Source organism: Lygodium microphyllum, chromosome 21 (genome assembly GCF_053477565.2).
Source record: "Lygodium microphyllum isolate KBCC chromosome 21, Lygodium_microphyllum_v1.1.10, whole genome shotgun sequence".
NCBI lineage: Eukaryota > Viridiplantae > Streptophyta > Polypodiopsida > Schizaeales > Lygodiaceae > Lygodium > Lygodium microphyllum.
The window spans coordinates 131456365-131469950 of record NC_141155.1 but is presented as its reverse complement, the minus strand read 5'-3'; positions in this window follow the sequence as shown (position 1 = coordinate 131469950).

Here is a 13586-nt window from a genome sequence, read left to right as displayed (position 1 = left end):
AGTGTTAGTTAGTAACATATGTGGTGGAACTCTTTAGCTGAGTGAAATTTCAAGAAAGCACATCTTGGAAAATTTTAAGCAAACTACCTAGTTTGTGCTCATTCTTTGTAGTGAGGTCTTTGGCTATGTACATAGGTTTAGGTGTCTCTTCCTCTCATGTACGGTTTAGTTTTTTCACTTTGAAAAGCCTCTCTAAGTTAGATTATTTTAGTGCAACAAACACCAAGTTCAACACAAATTTTAGCTAACTTTAAGCTTAAAAGATCGCTTTTGAGGACTCTTACTTGAAATTTGGAATGCTTTTAGAATTGTTATAAGAAATTTAGCACCTTCAACTTGGTTTAACAAGTGCAAATGTTGAGAGTAGGTTGCTTACTGTGGAGGTCAACAATAGAGTAATGCAAGTCCTAAAAGCTCTAGTGCACTTATCATGAGAGGGATTGCATACATGTGAGCATTGTATGTATCACAAGTAGACTAAGTCATCACATAAAAAGACACTTAGTAAGACGAAGCTTGTGTGTGGACCTATGCCTACCATGTCATTGGAAGGAGCATCGCACTTTATCATGTGTATTAATGATGCTATATAAAAAGTATGGGTCTATCCTATGGTTGAGCCAAACACACAAAAAATCGGGACTTTGAATGGACTTCTATTCTTTCAGAAGCTGTAACTCACTTTGGTGACAATCTCTCACGTTGTCTTTGAACACTCTGCTCTAATTAGCCAAGCATCCTTCTCTCCAAACCAAGAAATCAAGAACACAAGAGTATCTTTGAGGTGTAGTGAAGTCACCAACTTACCTTTCCACATTGTAGTCCAAAATCTTGAAGGCTTGAAGATAGTTCTACAACCACGATCAACACGATTTGATGCTAACGCTCCTTCACATCCACCATCGAGTACACCAACAAGTCGAGAAGCTAGTAAAGAAGAAGAAGAAGAAAAGAAGATGACAAAGAGCTTCACCTTCCATCAATCCCTTGCTCAATACATCTCTCACTCACTCTCTCTCATTCACTCTCAACAATGGAGGCAAGATAATAGAAAAAGAAGAGAATAAAAATCTTCAATAGTTGCATTGATAGAGATTTCGTAGCATCGATGCACCAAAAGGGTCATTACAACTGAGACTTCCGCCCTTATATAGACACAAATTAGAGTTAGGGTTAGGTCACCTCTCCAGGACAATGCGCCCTTTAGGGTTAGGGTTTTGCACCCCACTTTGTGTTTTAGGGTTTGCACCACTGTGAATTAGGGTTTGCGCCCTCTTTTGGGCACCCTACCTCCTTTGTGGGATCTAGCCCCGTCAATCCTCATAGCATGCTTGTACCTTAGTCTAAATAGACCAATTCTATGCTAATCTAATCACAAATACATGTGCGCAACCCATGCAATAGTTGTGGGTGGGACAAATACAACTGTGAGTGAGAAATACAATACGCATGGGAGTGAGCCGGACTCTCACAAAATAATATATCCATGATAATCTGGTGTCCATAAGCACAACAATAATACACAAATGCCCAAAATAATACAACGAAGCTCCACAAAATGGCAATCCTTCCAAAAAATAGTAGCTGGCACTTGCACTTTGACTTTGCTTTGACCTTCTTTGACTTTAGCATTCGCAAAATACTGTTAACACCTATTTGGAAAAAGATTGATATCTTTAATACATTTCCAAAGTTCTTGGTATATATAGTAAATTAGTCAAGAAAGAAAATCAAATGCTTGCATGTTGATAATGGTGGGAAAGAAACTCTTCATGCCTTTTAGACTTTTTGTGAAATGTGGGGGTATAAAGAGGGACTTTACTCCTTCTGATAACCTAGCTTAAAAAATGAGGTTGTAAGAAGGATGAAGGAAAGGACTTGCTTGATTAGAAAAAAATGATAATATATTCTTTCTCATATAAGGAATGAGTAGAAAATGCGTTGTCATCTTGTAAGTTTCATTTTACTAACACCTTTAACATGATATATGTGGTTGACACATTGAACATAGCCTCTCTACAAAGACATTTCCAAAGAGCAAAACAACTCCTTATGAGGAGTAATGTGCTAGCTAACATGAGTGTTAAAATACTAAAGATCAGATTTAAAGATTTCCATACATGTGCATGCACTAAAGGATTATATCTATAACATTGTGTGCTATCCTTGTTCTTAGAATCAAAGCCTAGTACATCAATACACTACCGAACCCTACTTTTCATCCTCTCCTTGGCTTGCAAATTTTGATAGTCCTTAGTAATCTCACCATCATGCCTGAATGAAAAATGAAAATGGAAGAGCTTCTTCTTATCACCATGGTCACCATTTTTACTAGAATTATGTGCATATTTAGGCTTAAGATTTAAGACATTAGAAACATATGCTTTTTCCTAGTCTCTATGATGACCTACACCAAATGCCTAATCACTTGTACACAATAAATAATAATTCTTATTGGAATATCCTAATTAGAGGAGCATTGGTATCAACTTATAAAAATTGAAGGCATTGGGGCTACCCTTCATCATTGTTAAGACATGAAACACCATTAAGCAATGCACTTAAGTAGAATATGGTCCAAGATGTCATGGGACAAGTAGTACTCTTTGTATCTTCCAAATAATGATGTTTTGGAATCAAAACCATAAAAAAAGGGAGGAAAATGTGCAATTGTAGCATATCTTTGTTTTTATATGTGTTCTATTATGTGCTTAGTGTTCTTTACTTTCTTATTTATATGATGAGAAATGAGTATGGTTAAATTAGTTCGAATCTAGAACCTTGTTAGAATATCAAGCTCCCATTACTGTTCAGTCAATCTATCTTTATGTGTGTGACCGACATTAGCTGGATACAGATGTACACGTGTGCGACATTCAATAAGTCAGTGTAGTCAGTGACTTAACCACAGTTAGTCTTGGTTAGTCATACCTATGTGTGTAAGTCTCTTTCAGTTAGTATGATGGAAGAATATTGGAAGAACAACAAAAATGAGCCGAGGCTCATCTTCTGCTCCACTCTGTCTCTCTCCCTCTCTTCCAATATGGTATCAGAGCTTGAATGCCTAAAGCTTGAAGGCTTGGCAGTGACCATTTGACATCAAGACATCAGATCTGAAGAAAACGTCATCAAAGGAGACTTTGCCTATAGCCCTTTTTTTTGTAGGAGACTGTGCCTATAGACTATGTCATCAAAGGAGACCATTTCGGCACGGCCTACAACTTTGTAGAAGAAAGTTTTTTCAAATTCCTCACAGATTTTGATATATTCAGCACAGACCTGTACAGACTAACTGCTTACTGCAGTAAACAACAGGTGATTCTAGGGCATTGATGGATTTCATCCTAACAATGCATATGCCCTTATTATCATGCATTTGAGCATGATAGTGGAGTGTTGAGTCAGATACTTACAGGTTGTATACATCACTGAACACCTAAGTTGCAACTATGGCAAATGCTCAAGGCACTAACAATATTACTCAAATTGTGGGAGAAAAACTAGACAACAAAAAATTTACTTTATGGAAGTTCCGTATGAAGAATTTTTTGGTTGGCAGAGGTTATTGGGACTTATGTATAAGTGATGAGGTTGAACCTGAAATACATGAAAGGAATCCGACAAATGATCAGAAAATGGCTCATAAGCTATGGACTGAGAGAGCATGCAAGGTGTTACATTGGTTTTCCTTATGTATATCAGATGCTATGGTTATATAGATTACTGGATGGAGTTTCCCAAAGGATGCATGGGACATACTCATGAAGAATTATGGAAGTGCAACAGTTCAATAACATGTCTAGGAATGGCAAAAGCATTCAGGCCTACACTATAGAGATCAAGAACATAGCAGATCAGCTTTCCATCATTGGATCTTCAGTATCTGAGGATGATATGATTGCAGTGACATTGAATGGACTTAGAAAAGAGTATAAAGCATTTGATACATCTATTTTTGTGAGAGTTGAATCCCCTGATTGGGATGAGCTGATTGCTTTGCTGCCGCATGAGGAAGTTAAGCTTGGACGGAATATAGGTTATGGTATGTCTCAAAGCAGCAGAGACATTGTTCTTTACTCTAGCCAGTGTGGTAGAGGCGGTAGAGGCCGTGGCTCTTTTTGAGATCGAGGAGACACTCAAAATGCTTATGGATAGCATCAATAGAATGCCTAGCATGGCACAAATACATAGGACTAGTGTGGATCTGGCGGCTCTACGTTCTCATTATGAATTAACGTATTGGTACGAAATAACTATGAAGCTTCATAGATAGATTTGGTATCATAGATAGATTATCGCGCTATAGTCAGCACAAATACATAGGACCAGTGTGGATCTGGCAGCTCTACATTCTCATGCTTCATTTGGATGAATCTTTAATTCATCATATTGACCAACTCTCCACCATTAATGAGAAGTGGATGAAGATGACATAAGTTAGGACCAGTGTGGATATGGCAATGTCATCTTCATCATGAATTAAAAAATAGGAAGCTTGAAGCTTCTTGGCTATGGCTACGAGAAACCCACTATTACGGTTTTGCTCACAATAGCCAATAGAGGAGGATTTCTTCAAACCCTCTTAGAGGGAGATGGTGAACTGGGGGGGCTAACAAAGCCCTATGATAGCTACCAAGATTGCACCGCCATCAACAAGTGCCGAGCTCTGAAACATGTTGCCTGTAGATTTGCATCGTTTTCAGCATTTGTTGTAATGCTGCCCTCCACGTTGCCTAATATCAACCTCTGATGTGCCATGCCAAATTGCCCTGAGCTGAGAATATCTCCAGAAGAAATCAGGAGCTGAAATGCTCTCCTTTGCTCTCCCTAGGTCCTCCAACAGAGGTGGGTCAACCTGGCTATGGTGGAAATGAAGTTGAATGAGAGGACAAGATTTCTTATTGTGCACTTAAGTGTGTAGAGAGGCTGAGGGAAGCTAAAGGATCAGAGATGGCTCTAATGCCATGTGCAAATTCAGAGTGGAAGCTAGAGAGTGTGCACAAGAGGGAGAGAAGAGCACACAAGTACAATAACAAGTCTTGCTTATTCAGTTTGCTTATGAAAGTACAACTTGGATCACTCTCACTCAAAAGTTGATGTAGACCCCTAGGCTATTTATATAGCCCCAACTAGCTAGGGTTAGGGTTTTCCCTTCCCTTAGGACCATTCACACCTGCCTGCCCTTATTCACTCCTACATAAGGACGGTTCTAGCTGGTTTTGGTGTCAGAGGCTAGTAAATTTGCCCTAGTTTTGTTGTGCCCTGTTGGTCCGATTCCTTCGTCGACTTTGGTGGTCCTCGATTGCAATTGGTTCGACTCAAACTGTTCGAGTCAGTTCGTCCAATCGGGTCAACTCTCTGAGTCTGACTGCTTCGACTCTGGGAGTCAAATGCCAACTATTTGGTAGTCGGATGCCGACTACGGTGGGTGCAACCCCGAATGTTGGCGCGATCAATGTTGGAGATCCCTAGGGTTCATCGCCTAGCCTAGAACCCTCCAAAACTACTAATTAGAATACAAGGAAGGCCTGGAACTACCTGGACTGCAAGATTAGGCTTGGAATCAACATGCTCGATTCATCATATACCTACAACTCTCTCTCTCAAGCTCTCTTAGAATGCAACATTTTGCAAATGAGCTCTTCATTGACCTCTTGGGTTATAAACACTTCCCCGACCTTTCCAATCATTCTCCTAGTGACATAAATCCTTCGAGCACTCTTTTTTGTTGATCTGTGCCCTGTTTGGGCATGTTTCACAACAGCAAAATCCCATTGTTTCCCTGCAAGTTATTGGTCATAACCTACTCTAAATGCAACAAAAATTCAAAATAGAAACTGTAATTCTCCCTCCTACTTGCCTAATCATCAACAACACAAAATACTTACTTGTTTCGAAGATTAAAATCCCAAATCTCCTACCTACAAAGAGCACCAACCCTAGTTCGACGCTCGAGCTTACCTTGATGCCCAATTGAGTTGCTTCGTCTCTCAAGCACTCTTATAGCTCCACGGTTTGTGATGCAACCTCAAGTATCCTCAAGCCTCTTTCTCCAAGCTCCATCTTTCATAACCACGTGTGAGACAAGAGAAGAGAAGAGAAAAGAAGAAGAAGTGAGGATATGGTAGAGGGCTTCACCTCCAAGATTCCTCACGCTCACACTCACACTCCCTCCCTCAAGCACTCAGAAGCAAGCAAGAAAAAGAGAAGAGTCCACTTTGCCACACACAAAAGAATAAGCTTCTCATTCTCTTTTTGATTTTATACACAAAGCCCTCATCCCTTTGGGCACCCATCTCCTTTTTTACATGACCAGCCATCATGGCAAGGTCCTCTTTTCCCATTCCCTTCTAGTTGCTCTGTCTCTTTACCCATGCCCTTTCACCCTTTACAATTTTCACAAGAGGGAGCCTAGCACTCTTTTACAAAATTTTGGTGATGCATTTGCATTTTAAAAATGTTCTTTTGCTTTTGGCTTAGCTTTTAAGGCCACCCTTGCACTTTCGGCCGTTTTCCTTCTTGCTCCACCTCTTTTAGCGACCCAACTTGCGCTTTTCTGTTTTTTTGGCTTTGTTATTGTGTTGAGGTTAACAGAGGACATAGCTTAGACATACCATAGAGGGGTATGGATACCTTGTAGATGACAAGACAGGAGCCGTGATCATGAATGATGAGGGGAGAAGGGTGATGTCTCATATGAGAGAGTTGTGCCAACAAGTTTTTCGGCACAACATCTTGGACCATTGAAAGAACATACCCAAGGGGAGCAAGGACTACATAGTAGCATCCTTTCATGAGGAGTTTTTAGTACCCACCGCAACAGCACAGAGAGATTTTTCACATGCTCGATGATGGAGTGCATGCATGTGTACATATCACACAGACGATTGGATGCACAGAAGGCACTCAGGAGTGGCGCCTCAAAGCCGAAGTGACTAGATGCAGATGATTGGTGGAGAATCAAGGAGGAGGCTATTGATTCTTCATGATATTGGCAACAATAGTCAGCGAGAGGCAGCAAGTGAATGACTGGAGCAGGGGTGGTCTATCATCTTGCAGCCACATGACTTATTTGGAGGACTTTGTAAGTTTTTCTTTTGTTCTTCTTGCTTTGTTATTTGCAATATTGCTTGTACTGACAATCATGTTTCTAACAGTTGTATTATGTTTTCTTTGCAAGCAGCACTCCATTACAAACCGCGATCCCACCGGCCTGGAGACTCAATACGCAGAGAGACATGGTCTCACTACATTGATTGATAGAATGTATGCACTCGGTGGCCCAATAAGTCACTTATCTTTCTTGTCTATAGTTGCTATTTTTATTAAAATTCATTATGTATGGTGGATTGATGTGTAGTTATTCATTTTGCAGACTCCATTTCGATGCTCCTTTGTGTCGAGACAAGCTTTCGGATGGCGAGGATCTATAGCTCGCACTTGGATTCGTGGAGCCACATCCTATTTCTTTTTGGTCCTGTGATTTATGCAAGCATCTTTTATATACTATGTTATTATCATCCTTTGTATCTTGCCATGATTCCATGGGTTTTCATCAACGATCTTGTACGTATTCTATGTATCAATCTTGTGGGTTCAAGTACATTTTGCACTCATCTTGATGACCATTGCACGCTTAACACGTAATCCATTTGTAGAATATAAATATAGTACATAGTGCTATATGCAAGCTACCCTACAACAATTTTTTTTCTCAGTAACCGTCGATATTAGCGTCACAAATTTACCTACATGCATCGCTATTGGCATCGCAATACGCATTGCAAACTGTCGCTATTTGCATCGATATTTGCATCGCAAAACCGATGCAAATTGCGATGCTGATACCAATGCAAATTGTGACACTGATACCGATGCAAATTGTGATGGTTTCATGGAGATGCTAATACCAACGCATTTAGTGACGATAGGGGCAATTTTTTTTATGAACATTTTCCTCACTTTGAATGTCGATATGAGACCTGTATCTTGTAGTGGAAGTTAGAATAGCTTTGTGTAAAGACAATGATATTGATTAGCATTACTGTAATGTTTACCTAGAAGTAAATGTTTGTTTAGATTATCATTAACTTTGATTGTGATTCAAAAGTGAATAAGTTTTAATTAAGTCTATCTCAATTAGTTGGGTGCATTCCAAATAAATTTATAGGGAAAGGGATACTTGATTGCCTAGGGTCAAGTGTTAGAACCCACTAGCTCTATTTTAGGAGGCAAAAGGGAGGTTATGCCACAATAGAGGAGTCAATGCTCAACTTTCCCTTGTCTCTCACACTCTTTTTGAAGCAAAGTGCAATGATATTTTGCTCTCAATCATGCTTGATTGCAAAGGTTGCAAAGTGACCTTTCACATCTAGCATTACATTATTGTTAGAGACCAGGAGTCCAAGGAATTTCAAGTCAATCCTTATGGGTTGAGGCCGAAGTGCTTTGTTATGAATAGACCAAGAGACTAACTAATCAATTAAGTCCTTAAACTCTAAGGAATCTAGATGGCACTGATGGAATAAAACCTTAGGCAACTGCCAAACCCTACCTTGCTAGAGGTACAGAGTTGGGCATGATATCTCTCTATGATCTTCATCATTATTGAGTTGTTTCAACATTTATCCTTGTTGTTATTGTATATGAATTACATAGTCTTATTACCAAGTGTATGATCTTGTTATATAAACACACACACTCTCTCCCTTTCTTTACCAACCTCTCTTGAGTAAGAGACTATTGAGACTACTAATGGTTGGTAAGGAGGCTCTCCTTCCAATTAAGTTCAAGTTCCTTATTTGAGGTTGGTGATTAAAATGCATAATGGGACTAGCGATGCATATTAGGAAAGGCTTTTCCCACTAGAAAAGATGCAACTAGGTGGGAATTTATCCTTGGGGCATAATTCTGTGAGCCCCAAACTAGAACATAAACTTTCATGTGCACATTGATACCTCAAAGTTTTTTGTGTGAGCATTACTATGGTATCCTGGAGAACACAATTTGAACTCTCCCACGAGCTTTGCTAGTGGAAAACTCATAGACATAGAAATGAACTAATCTAGTACTAAGAGAGCAGGTTTGGCCATGGTATTCATTGTGAAAAGCTTTTGCTACTATTTGCGAATGATGTTATTCACCTTATTTGTTGATAATCAACCTCTATTTAGTAAACAAATCTTATATAATTGGACACATAGCCGAATGGTTATCACAAAGTGCCTTTATAAAATGATAAGTTGGAATTGATGCCAATCATCCCAACAACCTTTTGAGAAATGGGAGATTGATTTTGTTGGACCTGTAAGTCTTGTAGCCAATTACTCATAGGCTAAATATATTATTGTTTTGACAAACTACTTGACACAATGGATTGAGGCAAGGGCCACTCTCGTGAGAAAGATGTTAGGATAACAACAAAGTTCTTGTGAGAGAAATCTCTGATAAGTTTGGAGTTCATTTGCAAAAATTTTATTGAGGGAATATTTTGGTCAAACTCTCTTACCAAGGCCATTTTTTGAGCTCAAATTTTCTCTAATGTGAATAGATTGGAGTATACTAGCACTAATATAGGGTTAAAATAATACAATGATCGTGAAATCAAATGGGACATTAGAGAACTAGTCAGAGGTAGTAGTGATTGTGCTGTGAATTAAGGAATGAAGAAAATAGTTGAGCTTGAGGAGGATAGATCAGAATTTCAATTTAGAGAGATACATTATTTAGAAGAAATATCACTTCTAAAGATGTATTAAGATAAAAAAGAGTATAAATTAAGTAGTGAAACATAACAAATAGAACAAACAATGGTTTTTTCTATAAGGCAAATCGAGCAAGGTGAAAGAATTTCTTACCTGTTGCTTGCTTGCTTGCTTTCGTGCTCCAATGCCTTTATCTCAATCTTTAATTAAGCTTCGCGCAATCGTGGGATGGCTCTAATAATATGAAAATAAACAAGGTTTGAGAGAGGTGAAGCACCAAAGAGCATGTATAAACAAAAGCAATGGAGACTTGAGAACACAGAGATATAGGACTGAATCTTCTTCTTCTTCTTTCTTTTTCTTCACAAAAGAAAAACTAAGTCTACAACAAGAATCAAAGTATGAGAATATATGCACACATGGTCACTAAGTGTGAACTTGCTAAGGAAAGAAGAGGTGGCACCATGAATGTGCCATAACCAAGGGTGGATTACATGGGTGTAGTCCGGCTGTATGTAGAATCAATAGCGTATCCTCATGTCGGTCGCCTAACATGTTGATCAATAATATCTTGTCACAGTTTTGATTCACTGCTAGCTTGGAGACAGGCTGTATTGGAGGAAAGTGATGAGGCTTGGATGGCCTTCTTGATATCCTCATGTTGGTCACCTAGCATGCCAGTGAATGATATCATGCCATATCACTGAGGTATGTAATGGATGCTAGCTTATGTAGAGCTTGATATCTCAACACATCCCATGTCATAGCATACATCTATTGTATCTCTTGAGCTTGATTCTTAAACCCGCTTTCATTAATGCATTCAAAATGCTCAATCCTGTTCTTCTCTAGGATACCAAACTACTAGACTTGCTCATCAAAAACTCGAAAATAGCTAGATACATTATCTTCAATAAATAGCCCCACTTCCTCTACAATCAGCGATAGTGCTTCCATTGTCGAATTTGCATCTCCACAAGTTCTTGCTCAGTCATTTCGTATTCATGCATATGTTTATCTTGATGTGGTATCTATATTTGTATTGTGTCCATAAATATTTAAGCTCCTTGTACCGTGCAATCCATATCTAAAACTTTACACTCAACTTCATTTATACATATTGAGGCTTGAATTACATGCTTAACAAAGTATGCATGTAGATGCCTTATTTACTCTATACAAAACGCCCCTTGAATGTCATGTGAAGTCATGTGAAGGGTGACTGTCTTGTTTGTAACTCCTTGTATGCATCTTTTTGGATCTATCTTTCATATATAATCGAAATCCTCTAGGATGTCAGCCTATTGGGGTGGTTGAGGTCGTAACATGAATGTTTGTTGTTGTCTCCTAAAAATATGATGTCATTTAGTATGGTTTCTTCATTTAAGAAAAATATGATTAGTAATATTCATGACACCAAGACTATTCTTGGCTCTCTATGACGTGACTTGAAATCTTGTACCAATTTCCTAAAAATTGAATACCTTTTACTCATTTAGAAAGAATGTAGATTGCAAAAATTTTCAAGATAGCATTTTCCTTCTACTGTCTAATATGTAACCTGAATTTGGTACCATTTTCTTGAAGATTATTTGTTGTTTTCAAAGCTTTTTTGATTCAAGAATCTATGGGCTGAATTATGAGTATTTAGGGTAGATTTCTGTATTGGATGTTATTCTTGTTTTGCTGTGGTAGAACATGCCAATACTAACTATATTTTCTCCTTGCTACCTTCATTGTTTTTTTTCAACAACACATTTCTTATATTCTCCCATCGTGCAATACTAATAGGGCATTCACATTGGGTTCAACACACTGTTTGAAGAAAATGAAGGCACATAGACAGCAAAGACATGGAGTCTTTATAAAGCAAGTTAGAAAAGAGGAGAGAGAGAAAGAAGTAGGTTTGATGAAACACAAGAAGAGATGCTCTAAATTTTATGCTCAACACTAAGAAAAAGACAAATTACAATCCCTGCCAGATTCTTTAGACCCAATCCACAATCTCATAAGAGAAACTCTCAGATGTTAGCCCTCCGGTTCATCCAAGCATATGGATTCTCTAGAGGGTCTAAAATAACCCTAAACTCTACTTAGCCCTCCACTTCTTGTGAGCCTAATGTTGCTTAGGATTGATCAAGACTAAGACCTCAAGCTAACTCTGATCAAAATACAACAATGCATCAAGTATGTTTTATACCACAAGATAGAAGCCATTTCCCTTGCATTGCTTTCTTCCCATAAAATACTAAATCACAATGGCAATAAGAACACGTATGTTATTTAGCTAAATGCTTTATTTTACCACAATCTCACACAGTTGAATATCTTCTTGGACATAATCATTTTGTCCATAACTTGCATTCATCATATCTCATGTCACCATATTCGTCTTTGATAGACTAATATCCAAACACTCCCATAGATGGCATTATATCTAATATCCTAATAGCTCGAGTACAAGGGTCTAACATGTATCTTAAACTCATGAAAGGTCTTGTCTACCTAGCTATTGGTTCCATGATCAATATTGTGCATAGCAGTTAGTTGTTTTTTTGCTTCCATGAAGACAGTCAGTTACACAAGTATGAAGGACTCTTCACACATATGCATGTTTTCACTATAGTAGCACTTGTTTTACTTATTTAGCACACACGAAGGAATAGGTACTCTTTCTGAGTATTGTATTAGATCAAAGAGAGATGGGAAGTAGTTGACCTCCTCATCCTTGTGCATAAGTTCATGAAGCCCTCATGTTGACTGTTGTGGTGCACACACTTTGATGCATTCATAGTAGATAGCATAAGGAAAATGGGTCCTAGCTTGTGCCTTTGAACATCTGCATATGAGACTATCATGGTCTACTACAATATATCATTTCAACTCATAAACTTATATTTCTTGTAGTCTGCCACGTTCTCAGAAAAATATCATTGGATTATTTCCTTTATCTCCAAATTGCATAAGTACTAACCATGAGGGTGATCATTCATTGGAAGGTGGCCTCCTCTAAATGCATACAATCCTCCTCTATTTTTCCTAGTCTTCATGGTCTTCTTCATGGTCTTTTTTTCACTTATCTTACCTCTAGCTATATCTTTTGCAGCTCACTTTTTTTCTTTGTCTGCTTCCTAGTTTTCACATCTCTCATATTCTATAATGGACCTTATCTCCTTTCGTTGCATGTAGTCACTGCTACTCTCAATCGAGAAGCATTACCAAATTTGCAATCATCCACTCTCAACTTTGTGTCACACTTCCAAAGACGCAGTGCCTTCAACAAAAGAAATCCTCACATCGGCTTAAATAGATTGCAGTCAAGTCATTCGTGTCCACAATCTTCACTTCTAAGCCCCGAAGGAGGGAAAATCAACATCAAAGTAACCTTCATCGTGCCGTGGTGAAACTACACTTGATAATTCATCTTGCTTGTCTTCTTCATGTCGTCTTAATGGAGGTGTAGAAACACATTTTGTTGTTTGCCCAATGAAATCGAAGGCTGCCATCTCAAAAAAATTAATAATACCCAAAAGCATACTAAAAGTTTCCCCTTAATTGCTTCATGTTGGTCTCCTTTCCTCTATCTTACATTGTTGCCCAGGATTATATTTATAGTATTCCTTCTCTCTATGCCTCAAAAAGCACACAAATATTGATTCCCTCACAATTAGAGTCCTCATGCTCCTCCAAATATCAACCACCCCCATAAGATTAGATGGCTTGGCCCCATCTTTCGTTTTTGGTAGCATATCTGAACTTGCCATTTCTCCTTGATTTCTTTCAAATATCTCAATGAAATTCAGTTGTTATTCTCCTCATAAGATCATCATCCCATGCAATAATAGCCTTCTCCAACCATACCACATTTCCTTCTCCTCAAAG